A 16,398-nucleotide genomic window follows, 5' to 3' on the forward strand; every position below is an offset into this window, starting at 1 on the left:
CGTACGAAGTGTCTTTATAACCCTGTTGCTCCTTTCAGAGAACATTTACAAAATCTTTTCTAATGCTAATTGCTGAAGACAGGTCATCCGCCAAAGATAAGAAAGAAGGCAATTTTTAATGCACTGTAATCTAGCTGGAAGTCTCCTTGCTCTTTTATTGCTCACGAAGGTTTTCTGGAATCATTAAACAGTAAATACTTGGAACGGGATTAAGTTTTTCCCCTTTACGTTAAAAGTATAGCCGGATTTGCACTCAAAAGGCCATTACTTGGAAAAGAGGAAGCAATATAATGGCTCCTTCTACGTCACTTACTGAAGGTACTCTTTTAATACTTTTTCGTATAAGATATTACGGAAGTCGTTATAACCACTTTAAAAATGGGAACTGCAGAAATTTTGATGTCGTTAAACAACAACCATAATTTTAATTAGATATTTGATTCGGATATCAATACTGTTGTTTTTTATTTTAAAAAAATTATTTATTAAAAGGATGGAAACGGATTTTGCGAAAATTAAATTTATATTAGATACTTTACGTATGCTGAGTCCCTGTAATTTAAAATGTCTTTATAATAAATCTGTAAATCTATGTCGATATAAATACACGTGATATAAACTTAAAGGTTAGATTTTATTATTATTAATCTTATACTCGTTTCATTTTTATTAATTAATCGCAATTCCATTTCTAGGCTTAGGAGACATAAAGAAAATGAATTGAATAAAAACAGTTCCAAGAATTTGTATTTATTAGTTTGCATAATAAATCCAAGAATGCGCATTTATTAGACAAATGGTTGAGTAATATTTTAAAATTTATTTTATTATTTGTCTTTTTTTAATCTAACACATATAATTCGTCACTATAAGTATTATAGATTCTAAAAATCTTCTTTTTTGAAATGGTTATCATCACTAAACACATAGATTAAAAATTAATTAATTTAATAGCTTAAATGATAATTAAGTTCTGAAATATGGAAATAATATATTGGGATCCAGAAAACTGAAATGAACATAATTTCATCTCCAATCCATCAAGAAATAAGAGAGATAAAAATATGTTACAAAATGTCAGTTTTATTCATAAGTTTAAAAAAAAAGATTGTTAAATAATTTAAAGTAAAGATCAAGTTTTGTTAATATTAAATAAAAGTTATGTATATTGTTAAAAAAAATCCAAGTCTGTTCATAGATTGTATGTTGCAAAAATCCAGTAAACTCGGTAAATGATAACAACTCTTTATTTTATCCAAAAACACGAATATACACTAGCAACACACAGCCTAAAAGCACAGTAAACAGCACTTTGAGTAAACAGTCGCAACAACATGAATTGTTCAGACAAAGCTCAACTATTCTCTCTCGCTTGGACTACTACTGTTGACTATTCTTTTCTGCTCAACTCCAATGAATTCATTTCGGTCTCTCAGCTGTACTGTGACAAGACAAAAAAAGTTATAAAGAAGTGTTGCAACTTCGCTAATAATAATATCGCCCAAATTCCAGCAGTTTCATGAACTCTCGCTTTTTTAACCAAAGTAGCCACATTCTTGGACAAGTCTACAAATGAGCGCCAAGTTTGTTATTAAAAGTGATCGTTTTTGTCGCCAAAATCGCAAGCAAATTTCCAAATGGTTGCTAAGTTGGTCATTAAAGGTTATTGAGACGATATCCATCCAGCAGTCATTATTATATTTGTGAAACTATTTCACTTACTGAAAGACTTACTGCTCAAGCAATATTGCATATTTTCTTAATAATATACTTTTTGTATTGTGTGAAATAATTTAAAAAACAATAGAAACAATTGATGAAAGTGAAAATTCTTCCCGTCATTATCACATATCATGCATGTGAAAAGTGGGAGTTAGTATATCAAGTAAACTATGGCTCCAGTTCTTATACTATTTATTAGGGTTTTTTTTTTTTTGTTTTTTTTTTTTGTTTTTGCGGATTTGGAATATTTATGGTTTTATTATTTTCATTTTTTGAGGGCAGATTTATAATTTTCATCATACATCTGTTTAAAAAAAATTAAATGTTAAAGTTTATAAATGTAATTTACTCTTGATATTTTTCCATATTACTACAACATTTAGTTAGTCATAATTGTTTCATTTTAATGCTATATGGAAGGGAAAATGAATAAAGTTATTAGCATAAATCTTACTTCATCATAAAAATTTTATCATAAATTCAATGTTTTTCTGTAGCAGTATTTACAGAGACTTTATATTAATTATTTTAGAAAATCTTTATAAATTCCTTTCTAATATTAACTGTAGAAGGAAAATCCTGCCACTTAACATAGTTATTACAGTATTTATTAATCACTCTATTCTAGAAGTAACTCTGTTTCACTATTAATTTTGAAACTGAAGATTGTATAGAGTTATTAACCAAGAAATAGTTATCTTTTCGTTATTAATCGTGGAACAGAAAGGTATTAAATTTTATTTAATACCTCTGTAAAAGTTATTATTTAAAAGGAAGTAAATATTAGAAGCGTAATGGCTGTTTCTGCATTGCTTACTGAAAACACTCGTTTATTGTATTTCCGATACAATACTTTGTACTCTGTTAATAATATCATAAAAATTATATTTTATTAGAATTTTAATATCATAAAGTAACTATCAAAATATTAATCTGAATTTAATCTGAGAAGTGTGGTTATACGCTTTATGGGCATTTCCTACCTGTTACAAAATTATTCTGTTTGTCAAACTACATGGTACTAATATCTAATCGAGATTAAATTATTGTAAGTGCGTCCCATCATCACGTGGGATATTTACTGTTTAACAAAATCATTAATTTTTTTAGAAAAGCCGTAATCGAAAGTTATTAGATATATTTTAGCATGCAGCTAATTTTATGAAAGTTTCCAAATTGGTTTCAGTAGGTTTTACTATCTAAAATAACAAACAGCATCTACAAAGCAAAGCATCAAAATTTTGAAACCACGACACAAAATAGCGTTCATAGACCAACATGTTTAAACAGTAATAATCAAACACTAATGACACATCAATAAAATACATTTTAAAAGCTTTACTTGTAATTTTTGATATTAAAGCCTTCAAAGATGACACATAAATTTCATGTGTCGTGAGAAAAATTTAAGATAAGCATTTTACAAGATGGCATCTTTATATTACGGAGGTATATATATATTGTCTTTTTAACATCAAATTCATTGAAAACAAAAATATTTTTGTACTTTTGTGTACCTATTTAACCCTTTCTAGGGCCGTGGGAAGTATGCTTCCCACCAAATTTATCAATCTTTGTATGAAATTATGTAGGTTGGCATAAGTTATGACACATTTTTTTAGTAAGTCAGAAACTTAGATGCTTCAGTTCTTTATCTCAGACAAAATGATGTGTATTGATTTGTTACTTAATTATTAATTAACCAAATTAATTAATTAATCAAATTAAATTTATCTAAAAAGCTAAATGAATTCCTTTTCTTATTCTAATTTCAAGTCTAAAAATATTTTAACATAATATAACAAAAAAATGGCCCCTTTAAAGGGTTAATAGAACTTTATAATTGGATTTAACAATATTTAAGGAAAAAATTAGCGTTGTTTTATTTTTTTCTAACGATTTATAAATAACACAGAAAATATATTATATTCTTGTTATTGAATACCTCATATGGATGGGTAATATTGCTTTTAAATTCAAAATATTTCTATAAACATATTAGTTTGTTTTTTTAATTTTTCAGTTGTGTGTCTGCAGTTGATTTAAATATGCGTTCAATCTATTTTTAAAAAATTTCATTGAATTTAATAGTTTTTTTTTGTATTTCTTCTGTATTAATAAAATTTACACAGTTACTCAAACAAATCTCGTTCACAATTTTTCTCATATTCCTCTTTTAAAACGACCTAATTTATGCTATTTATTTATAAGAACATGGTCTCCTTTACAGTTTTTTTTATCTTGTTAACAGTATCTCAGATCAAATTGTTTCAGATTAACTAACGAAATTGATAATGCAAAATCCATGTACATTATGAGAGTGATTAAGAAATTAAAAAAAATTTAATTGGCAACACATTTTAGATGTAAATATATAATAACATTCGAAGTTTTGTTTTGTTTTTGTAATAGGATCTTCTCTGTCCTTAATATTTAGTAACACTCAAATCAAAATTAATCTCCAAAATTGAATTCAAAAAATAGTAATGCAATATCAAAAATAATATAAAAATGCTGTAATAAAATACTATCAATAACCTTCAATTTCATTTATGAAGGGATAGTATAATGAATCAGCATAAATATTTTTTATTCTGAGAGTCACACACCAATAAGTCAGTGAGTTGAAACATAACTTGACTCCTTATATTACTTGGCGTCGAAACAGACGCTGGTATTTACGCATCTGATATTGACTTTTTCAGCGGAACCATACTGTCATTAAAACAATGATTTTTCATCCCGGTGTATTCTGCTGATTTTAAAGGATATTTAAGAAATCCCTTCAAAGTTTTAAATGAATAAGGGATTTCCTTATAAAAATAAGAAGAAAGGTATTTTCAATACTTCTCAATCGACAAATAACTACTTGGTTTTCGATTGCTAATCTGGAAATTTTTATAGAATCATCAAACTGAAAATTAAAAATTTCCTTGCGCTCAAAGTAGAATCAGATTGGCACTCTAAAAGCCATTACTTCGTAAAGAAGAAGCAACAGGACAGTAATGGCCCTCTCACTGCATTACTTATTGAAGACATTGTTTACTATGTTTGCGATAAAATGGTTTAGAAACAGTTAATAATCTCCTAAAAATATATTAAATATGGTGGGATGTATATTTGTTGCTATGAAACAATCACCATACGGCAGAAGTTAGATTTCTGTATCACGTTGTAATACTTTGATTTTTTAGTTATTATTTACTGAAACGAACCCCGTTCATGAAAATTTTATTTTAATGAAAATTAAATTATGCTAATTTGTTTTGATTATATAAAATTATAGCTTTATAGAAAATCTCTTTAATAAAATTTGTAAATCCATAAATCATTTGAAATACCATATATTTTTTCTGTTCGGAATTGACGAAATCACAATAAAAAATCAAATAATCTTTAAGTTCGAATTATGAAAATTTGTATTTGAAAATGAAAATATCTTTAATAATAAAACATAATTAATAAGCTGTAAGTTATTTTAAGAAATGAAAAGATTCAGAGTATAATTCAAAAATTAACATATCATATAAATAAGCATTTTTTTATATTTACATATTAATAACTGTATAATAGCCCTTATTATTTATGTTACACTTATTATTAATATGCTAATTATTTATCACATATAATATTTCAAACACAATAACTTTGCACAAAAATTTACATTTCACATCTATTGTACGTAAAGTATTTTTAAGATAACCAGCGGATTTTCCTAGACTACGTTTGAATGAAAAAAGATCGAATTTTGAATTTTTATTTTAAACGGTACATGACACCAGTTACTAAATATTAAAATATTTTTGGATCTCGGTAATTTTTGAAGATATTATATGCAATTAAATCTACTTTAACTCCCGCCTATTTTTTTTACAGCTAAAATAAAAAAATTTTGATGGCGTATTATTTTTAAAATGTTTTTATTATATAATTGAGATTTTTTAAACAAGTTTTGAAATAAAATGAAAACATTTTTGTGACTTGTAGCTAATTGAATGAGATAAATTTTATATTGTTTATCATATTCTAGATTATATATTCATTGAATTGAAATGGAGAAATGTGAATGCTTTAGATTCTTGTTAAAGATTTAATTGCAAGAAGAAAATAATTTTTCAAGCATTTTATTGACTAAATTCAATCTTTGAAACTTTTATTGATGAAAAATTTATATTTTCTAGAAAAAGGAAAAGTTAAAAATTTTCAAAGAAATATTCCATGTGCCATGGTTTCTTTAAAACTCCCTCCTGAAATTTTATGTAAAAAGTTGTGAAGGAGACATTTTGGCTTACATATCGAAATTAATTTGACATTCAATGCATTTTTTTTAATATTTCCTTTCATATCAAATATTGGACATTCTTTTCTAAAAGTCAATAATTTCGCGTTATTATATGCATTTATTTTAAAGTTCCCTTATCAAAAACAAATTATTTTAATTCCATTTTTTTTAAATCATCGTTTGAGTAACTCAGAAAAAGAAGTAATTGTTTTCGAACCCTTTTGGATCGTATCTAACATTTATAATAAAGGTTAAAATTATGTTATATATACAAAACTAAACAATTACTATTTTACCTATCTTTGTCACATAGGCAACTAAAGGTTAAATTGTATTAATTATTATGTTTGTATCCATGGCTCCAAGATAAGTAAATGCATTGTAATGAAATTTTTTATGCTATCTTTTATTAATTCCTCTTAAAACCTGTAAAATTTCAAAATGAAGAGATTAATTTAGAAAAAGAAATCATTTTGAAGATTCCCTAGCCGCTTTAAAAAGGAAAAAGATTTTGATGAAAATTACTTTATACAAACTTAATTTAATTTAAAATCAAACAAATATTATAGGAAAACTCCCCAAATATTTTAAGAGCTGTAAACAAATATTCAGTTAAGATCCCAAAGGACACAAAGTTTGGAAAACGATTTATTTTAACTGCTTCGAATTAACCAAAAGTATTTTTAGATTATTGATAATATTTTAACATAATATGAATGGGAAATTGAAGGGATCAAATACAAAAATATTCTTATCACTGACGAATTCCACTTAAAAACATACGAGTTAGCCACTGCATCAGTAATTTAAATGCAAAGCACCTACTAAGGACTCTGTAATCAAATAAATAATTAATGTTGTAGCTGCTATTTTATGGCCTCCAAACTCTCCCGAGTTGGTTTTTCCCGAGATTATTACCTGCCTTCGAATCATTTTATCCCAAATACGGTAAAAGAGTGACTCTGGAGAAGTAATGCAGCAAAGCCATTACGCTGCGGTTACTTCCTCTAACTAATGGCTTTTAGAGCTCAAATCCGACTCTACTTTAAAGGCGAGATGAAAAACTGCATCCCTTCCCAAATATTTACCATTTAATAATCCTAGAAAATCTTTGCGCGCTATCAACAGCGTACCAGAATTCTTCCGGACTGAAAGTCATCGTAAATACCTTCCTCCTTATCTTTGCAAAAGGGAATTCCTTGTGAAATTAACATTAAAAAGGGTTTTGCAAATGTCTGTGAAAGGAGCAACAAGGTGGTTAAGCGCTTGTATATATTGCGTGTGTTTAATAAAGAGATTGCATGAATGATAATAACGCTTTGATAAGAGATGGCTTAACTAAATAAATACATTTATATAATTGTATTGAATGAGGAATCATTAGAAGTTGCGATTTAAATAATTAATGTTGGAGTGAGATATGTAGAAATAATTAATAAATAAATAGATCAATGGCTTTTTGGAGTTGTCATTGAATTCATCCAATTACAGTACACTTCCGAGTATCCAGTTCTCGACTATCCGGCCTAATTTTCTTTTATCGAAATTAAACAATGAAGGGAATCAACATTGATAAGGCATTGGAAGCGGGTGTCTACTGTAATCACCCTAGGTGTCGTATGCAAAATACAAGTTGTGGCAGGAAAAGAGCAGCGTTCTGCTCGTTGTTCATTGTTTGTCAGTGTGTAGCGAATCTCAATTGTTGCCGCTGTTCCTGTTTATAACTGCACAGTACGTACAGGAATCGTAAATTCACATTCTACGTGGCTTGAGACAAATGGGGGTTTTAGTATTCAATAAGAAGAGAAAAATATATTATAACAATGAGTTTTGATATAAAAACTTTGTCTTCTGGTATTGGTGAACAAAGAATGAGTTCATAGAACTCCCCCCCATCCTGCCCTTCCTTCATATTAGGTCGGATACTCAGGAGTGTAAAGTAATTTCAAATAAAGGTATGTTTGTAATACGAATTACTTTTTATTAAAGTGAAAAAATTGGCAAAAAAAAAAGATATCCATATTTCATATTAAATTATACTTAATAGATTAATATTGCACTTATTATATTAGAAATGTTATTAAATAAGACTTATTACATAAGACTTAGACTTATTATATAAGAATTGTATTAAAATTAATTACATTAATTAAAATCATAATAATTAAATTATTATTATAATCATTTTAATTAAAATTGTACATAAAATACAATAGTCATGAATTACAATGAGTACAATTTTTTTCTTTTATAATCGTAGTAAGATTTGTGAGAAGATTAAACATATTAAATTTTTCGAAATTACTTCAAAAAACAGCAGTGGCAGAAAGGGTAAAAATAGTTTCATTATTCTCTAAATAGAACAGTAAATTTATTCATGTGACAACAGAGCCCCATGAAACCGTAGATCCACATTGCCACCTATAACTGTTTACCAGTGTGCAAAGAGGATTGTTTGTGATTCTAAAATCGGCCACCATTTCTTGCAATACAGATTCAGTTTTTCAAGAGTGCAGTAAATAATTTTAATAAAAAAAATATCTAATAATGAATATAACATTTGCTTTTAATGTAAATTTCAGCAATAATGTCGAAAAAATGTTTACGAATATGATGCCTTTTTTTTGTTTAATTTCAAGTAACCTGCATATAAAATTTCCATTAATTGGGAATAGCAACACTCATTTTGAAAAAAAATATATATTGGTAAATATGATCTCTCTTCTTTTTATTTAGTTTCGAAGAATGTTGAAATAATATTTTTTTTCAATGTGAATAGCAATACTCATGTGAAAAATTGTTGTCAAAATGGATCTTTTTTTTTTGTTGTTGTTTGTTTAGTTCCGAATTAAACTGCATATACCATTTTTATTGAATGTGAATTTTATTCATTTTTTTCAGTGTGAATGGCAGCATTCATATGAAAAAAGAATTGGCGAATATGGTTGTTTTTAGTTCTGAAGTACAATGGATATAAAATTCTCAATCAATGTGAATAGGCCGTTTATGTGAAAAAGATGTTGATGAATATGACCATTTTTTTACATAGTTTCGAAGTATACTAACCATAACTTTAACTCTTCTGTTTAATGTGAATGGTAAATTTTATTTAAAAAACTGTTTGTAAATATGTTTTTTTTTTATATTCTGTTTCGAAGTATACTGAATATAACATTACCATTTAATGGGATGAAATCTGAAATGGTAAAAAAAGTTGATTATTATGAGATTCTTTAAATTTAATTTATCCTTCAGTGAAAACAAGAGAGCATTTGTTTTATAAATATGCTTTTCCCATTTATGAATTTGATTCAAAATATTTAAGATCCGTAATATTTTGCATGGATTAAATTTTATGCATTAACTAATATATCTTAAAGGCCACATGTCTTCAATTTATTTCGTTATATTTTTAAGCTGTATAGTTAATTTACACAGGAACTGGCAACTTTACAATAAAACAATAATAAAATATTCGGATTCGGAAGAAATCCAAAATGCAAAAATTCATCAAAAATTATAAAATTAAATTCTTTGACTATTGTTATTTTTACCTATCGATTCTTCGTAAACGAGAAATTAAAAAAAAATGTGTGTTTCATAGATTAAATCGAATATTTAACCACTTTATTTTCAGATCAGCCGCCTTTGGAGACCAGATTGTTGGCCTGAATACATGTGCTTAATTTCAAATAAAATTCAATATGACTCTTCCAGTAATATGTTCAAACTCAATATAACCTAATATTGGCAATCTCTTGAGCAAAGTATGTTTAAATATCAAATTCTGACATTTCTTATCCATTCAACTTTCTATTTTACCCGTATATGAATCATCCTAATGAAATAGTCTTTTGAACCCCTTAGTACTATTTAGAAAAGATAATGTCTCGGTAATCTATTTCATGAAATTTAATATTATGTACTTCATGTAAACTGTCCATATAATAAAATGAATGTTTCTTTTTCGGTTCAACAAAGAAAAAAAATCAGGCAATCAAATATGCGGTGAAGTATTGAAAAAGATTTGAATTTTATTGATCTATTGTTGTAAAAAATATTGCTAAATATATTTATATGTTAAGAAATATATTTTAAGAATATATGCTAAAAAGTATATTTTAAAAATTGATAGAGCCTGGAAAAAATTTAAACAACAATCAAATTGGAATCATAAAATGTTTTTTTTTAATTTTAAAATCGTGTAAAAATCAGTTTAGTAACTTATCAGAAATTATTGCAAAAAAATTCCAAAATTCACTAATTTTCTTTTTATTTAATTCTATTCAAATAAAAGTTTTTAAAAATTTGTTCTAGTATTCGCCAAATCTTGCAGCTCTAGATTAAATGATTTGGTCTGATAATATCTTTTAACCTAGCACACGAACATTCTACTTAATTATTAGTTGAAAAAGTGAATTTAAATGAAATTAAAAGCTTTACATTACAACAAAAAAAATCAAAAGCAATGATTTCAATCTAAAAATCAAAATATAATACAGTATATAAAAAAATACGTCGCTTAAAGCTTCATAGATCTGATTTTCACATATTCAACTAAAATACTTAACCTAAAAAGCAAAAATAATTTTTGCTTTCTTAGTAAAAAGACTTGCATTCTAACCACTCTTTTGCGACCAAATATGTTTTCTAGCTCCTTAGGGTCTCTTTAAAAAAGAGATCTTGAAATTTTTTTTGCTCACAAAACTTTTCCATGAAATAAATTTTAAAGCGACTTTTCTGTCTAGACATTTATTTTTGTATTTCTTTCAAAAACGCTTTTTTCCATCTTTTAATCCTGAAAAATTAGTCTGAAGCAACTTAAACGCAAAAAAGGGGGAATACTTGAAAAAACAAATGTTTTCAGGTATCCCACAATCTTTCCCACTTTCCTTCCAGTTTTTGCTGAAAGAAAATAAATTTCTTTTAACCCTTAAAAATAAATAACACTTTTTAGAAATAATAAATTAATAATTCCAGAGAAGTTTTTTAAATCGCAACTTAATCATTATGTCACAATATCCGTGTATTTGATATATAACAAAAAAAGAATGGGTTTCATATTTTTATTCAACTTTTTAAATTTTATTTTAAGGGTTTTTAAGCATCATTTATCATTGTGGACATTTTTACATCAGTTTTTGCATATGTTAATGATGGACTATTTTTTAGTTAAAGGATATCATCTTGGTAACCTTTTTTTGATGTAGCATATATAATTAATTGAAGGAAAATAAAAAAAATTCTCCTGATAAACCTCTTCGATAATGTAAAACACTAACATATGTAGAACAAAAACCATTCTTATTATTTATTATCGAATAGAAGCAGTCAAAAATAATGTCGTTTAATTAAATAACCTTACGAACGTTTCAATTTGCTTTACTGAACAAATTGATGGCCAAAGATGGCTATTATATGATTTTATTAAACCGCCCAAATTGTAAGAAAGAAATATTTGTCAGGGTAATGAACAGGTTTTTATTAAAATATTCAGTTTGTTCTAATAATTATATAGAGTGATAATGAATGGAGTTATTGAAAGCAATTTTACTGGTTAGAATTTAGTATAATTTCCCTGTAATCAATGATATGAAGGAATAAACATTGAACTCAGTGTCGAAGAAAATTTAGTTTGTGTAAGTAATAGATACCTATGACGATATTCACATAGTAACTCGTTTCATTATCATGTGACAATAGCGGTATAAATATTTTGCAGACCTAATGAATTCCCATTATAAGACTACCTTTTTTAATGAACTGATCAATTTGGTTTCACATTTCAGCACATTTTTTTCAATTAATCAACTTGTTAATGTTTTATTTTATGTTGACTTTTTTTTTAATTTAACAACATCGTCAAACTATAGATTATTTTGTTATTTATTATGATCTCTGAATGGACAAGACCTCATTTGTGCACAGTATTATTTAAGCAAATTCTTAATGTTTATGAGCATTGTAATAACCAAATAAACGGTGTGAAACAGATATAATAAAAACAAAACTTCATCCAATATGATTTGACAGATTTCGAAGATTTAGCAATTTGTAAAATTTTAATTTTTTCTTCGTTTTTTTATAAAGAGTTAATAACATCTTTTCAATCGTTGTGCCTGTTTTTTATTCTCAGCTAAGTACCCATAAATCGCTGCCTAGTCGCAAATCCACCATTGCAATGTGAAGTGTTCTCTGTGTGTCCTCTTATTTTTTTTTTCTTTGCATATCAATGAGATGCTGACAGAACAGAACGCCGTCTCATACCCCCGTATCCGTGACCATTCTGGTCACTGAACGGTTTGGTGGACATGTTACGGGAATTTTATTTAATTAACGAAATATTTACAGTAGGAAAACGAAACAAAAATAACTATTTACAGAATTTACAATTATGTAAGAAATTATATTAAGATGAGACAGTTTACATAATTTTTCAACTTAGAAATATAATTTGTAGTAAGAAATATAATTCTGCGAGATAAAATGTGTAAAAATATACATATAATCTGTATTCACTTATTTTTTGTGATATAGTAGATCAGGATGCAGTTAAAAAAAATCAGATGGAAAATAATTTGAGAAATGGAAATGAAGAGAATCTCTGTTTGATTGAAATGTGTGACACAGTGTATGCAAAACATCCTGATGAAAAATAGGTCTTCATGAAATGGAATTTCTATAATGTAGAAAGTCATATTCAGAACATGCATGTACTAACAAACAGGCATCATTGTTTACGAAAATGTCTCCTACATGAATGTGTCCTGCGTCACAATATCCTGCGTGAAATATGCTACCGAGAGGATCTTGACCTTGGTACCAAGATAAGTTATTTTGGGGGATTATTGCGTTCCACAACCACAAGAAAGCTATCATCGACTGACTAATTGCGTATAAGGTAATCAGAATGACAAGATCTCCTCAAAAATTAACTATTGAAGTGGAGGCAACTTGACCCTACTTCATTTCTGTACTGAACAACTTACCGAGAACCTGTTTGCTTAGACAGCAATTCCTTATACCCGTATCAGAGTTGCTGCCAGTGGGAAGCTGTTATTATGGGCTCTAACTAAAGTTTCTATATTGTGTTCAAAGCTTTAATTTGCGTTTGTTTGTTTTTTTCATAAGAAAGTTGTTGACATTTGCAATCCATGCAGCAGTTTATGTATTTTCTGTTAGTCTTGGCTTATGACAAGATATCAACATTTTTAAAGGGATTCACAAGATTTTATTTAAAATTTAATATAAGACGTAATGTAATTATATTCAATGATAAAAGAAATTTGAAAAAGGCAGAGTAAACTATTATGAATAATTGTTTAAAACATCCACCTATGTTTATAATATAATTTTCAGTTGAATAAATACAGAAAAAAACTGCCTTATCCAAAATGTAAAGCAGACAGATTTCCAGACCGTTATGTATAAACATTAGCAAAATTTGATTTACTTATCATAAGCAACAAATAAAGTTTATTCATTGTTTTAAATTCAAAATTCTGAAAATTGTTAACAAGGTTAGAAGCATTCAACATTTCTATACGAAAAAAGAACCCACGGTAAATTAAATAATGCTTCCATTATTTAAAAGAACTTAAATGATTCAAACAATATTTCTTTAACATTGAAATTTACTGTCGAGAAACATGCATATTTAAAGATATTCCAGACATAACCACCTTAGGGATTTGAAATCCGAAAAGGGAATTTTAATTCAATTTTCTGATCTCACGATAAGTTCTAGTTTATTCAACTGTGAGAGTTTCCATTTCTCATATTTATTGATCGTCTTTATTTCGTAAACATTAAACCTCGCTAATTAGTTTCCAACTGAATAGTTTTGAATGCTCCTAGTTTGTTGATATCATATAATTAAATTTGATAAATTAAGGCGAAAGATATTATGTTAATAATAGTTTAAAATTATTTGAAAGAAATGAATAACGAGAATGAAAGCTCATAGATATGCGATTTATTAAACCAAGATTGTTGGGACTCATTTCAGTATTAGTATTTGCATTTCATTTTTATTTTCTTGTATATCGCTGCCCTTTTAATACTGTAATTGCTAAGAGAGATTTATAGGGAATTTTGGAATGAGAAATGGATGTTAGATCAATGATTCCCGACTCTACGATCATGTGGCGATAAAAATATAAGAATTTTGAATGTATCTTTATTATATCCCGAAATCTAAAGATTCTTCTGGAAAATTCCATTATTTGTAGAGAGATTATAAAATGTAAATATCTCATATGAGACATAATTTTTTTGTTTGAAATATTGATCGCATTGAGATCTGATCCTATTAATTTAATTGTTACTCTTGTGTAAAAAATAATTTGCTATTTGCTTGTGCTTTCTTACTTTGTGCATCCTTGACCTTAGCTGTGTTTTTTGTTATCTGGGCTACTTTTTTTTGTGTGGAATATGACTCAATTACGAACTTTTCACTTTTTACATTGAACGTCTGTTGAACGATTTCTGTAACAGTATGAAACATAGAAATAAAACGTTTTAAGCTTTTTTTTTTTCTTTTGTCTGAAAAACATATAATTGGAATTATGCTGTTTGTGAAACCTATGACTCAAAATGAAGCAAATGGAACTTTCGAATAAATAGAAACGAAGAATGGAATTTTGCTTGTGGTCTTCACACACCAAAACAGTAGAAAAACTCTGGTCGGAATATATTAACAGGAAAATTGTGAAAAAGCTCGTTGGAATGTAATAAATTGAACTGGGATCTAATAAATCGTCGGATTTCATCACAAGTATCGATATGTATTTAAAATGTAAGTAAATAAATTTAGATATCCAATGTAGAAAAATCCATCATAGGATTGGTTTTCTATCAGTAAGTGTATCCATATGCGCGAAAGTCTAATAGCTCACAAAAGCAATATATATGTCATGTGATTTTTGAACCAAATTTGTAGATATTGGTTAAATCAATTGTTTAACCAATTAACCAATTTTTAACCAATTTTAAATCAAATGTTTTAAAAATGTGCCCTATGAAACGAAGCTAAATCTAAGTCATCTATATTGTGTAAGCCTAATGGAAAGTAGAGACAATAACTGTTGTCCTTATTAAGTACCAAACAGTATCTTGCAGTACCAAATCTGCAGATCGTCTTGCTATAGCAAGATGGTTCTCATCTCTATGGAATGAATGTTTGCAAGTCTCCATGCTTTTTTCCTCCGTATAAACGAAAACATTTTCCTTGTCATTTAAATTATAAGCAACTGATCGCCGGAAACTGCCCAAACATGATTATAGGGTCTAAATTTACCAACTTATGGAGGCGCTTTATCTGATATACTTTATTGAATGAAATTAATATTAGCGTTCCAGAAAAATTAGGCACCAGAATTTCGTTTGAGAATCGACGTTCTTTTTTTCTCTGTTCCTTTTTACAAAGTCTACTCAGTAATAGGCATAAAGTATAAATCTTATATATAAAAAATACCTGTATTTCAGATTTTTTTGGTTTTCAGTAATGAAAATCTAGAATGGATAAAGAACTTCGTGGTTCGTAGTTTTACTTCTTAGATCTCAATTCTTTATAGCACATTCTGCACAGCAACATGTTAAAAACCATATTTTACCAAAAAAAAATTAGGATTCTTTTTTAAAATTCTTGGAAATGAAAAAGAAATAAAGGGGGGGGGGGAAGAAATCATTGGATATTTGTTCCGCTTTACAATGGGCATACTTGCACCATTTACCGAGATGACAGATTTAGTGATCATTTTTAAGGAATGCTACTATGGAGATGAGAGTACTCTGATTTGTTTTTTCATGTTTTACACATAAGCAAATAATATTCTTCATTAAAGGCACTTGAATTAGGAGATAATTGCTTTTAATGAATGATGGTAAGATTAAAAATCTAGAGTTAAAATCAATCATTTCACGTTCCTTGTATAAGATTATCATATTGTAATGCCAAAATGCGATGAATGACGATTAGATAAGTCTCAGAAGCTCAAACCAAATCTGAATTGTTATGCGTTCAAGTCATGATGGATTGATAATATATCCGCATATCAAGCCAGAGATGCATTAGAAGAAAATGTTCAAATCTTTTGCTTTAATGTGATAATTTTAAATTAAAATTACTTTTCATTCTTCAAAATTTTTCTGATTAGATCCAAACTAGTTAATTTTCTCTCTCTTTTGTTTAATACCTGTTAATATTACTACAAAGTTTTAGAAAACAAATTGTCCCGATAGAGTACAATGAAATATAATTGAAATTTTAAATTTCAGTCGATTCAAGCTATAGAAATAGGACTTCTGTGGAATTGTATAAAAACTGTTACTTTTGCTTATAAAAGAGATTGTATTCTTATGTTTCAGGAAAACATTCGTCAATTAATCTACTT

At 27.4% G+C, this 16,398-nt stretch overlaps 1 protein-coding gene across 2 annotated transcripts in view; it reads left to right on the forward strand.

Moving 5' to 3' along the window:
* The window catches only part of LOC129981237 (synaptotagmin-15-like), a 358,403-nt gene that overhangs the window by 196,189 nt on the left and 145,816 nt on the right, over nt 1-16,398 (forward strand). Inside the window, exon 1 of one of the 2 annotated variants that reach the window (XM_056091996.1) lies at nt 9,742-9,771. The exons of the other annotated variant lie outside the window; for it this stretch is intronic. The gene's annotated coding sequence lies outside the window, so the exon portion shown is untranslated. Of the gene's footprint in view, nt 1-9,741; nt 9,772-16,398 lie in introns of those variants that run through there. 2 annotated transcript variants of the gene reach the window in all.

Source organism: Argiope bruennichi, chromosome 8 (assembly GCF_947563725.1).
Source record: "Argiope bruennichi chromosome 8, qqArgBrue1.1, whole genome shotgun sequence".
NCBI lineage: Eukaryota > Metazoa > Arthropoda > Arachnida > Araneae > Araneidae > Argiope > Argiope bruennichi.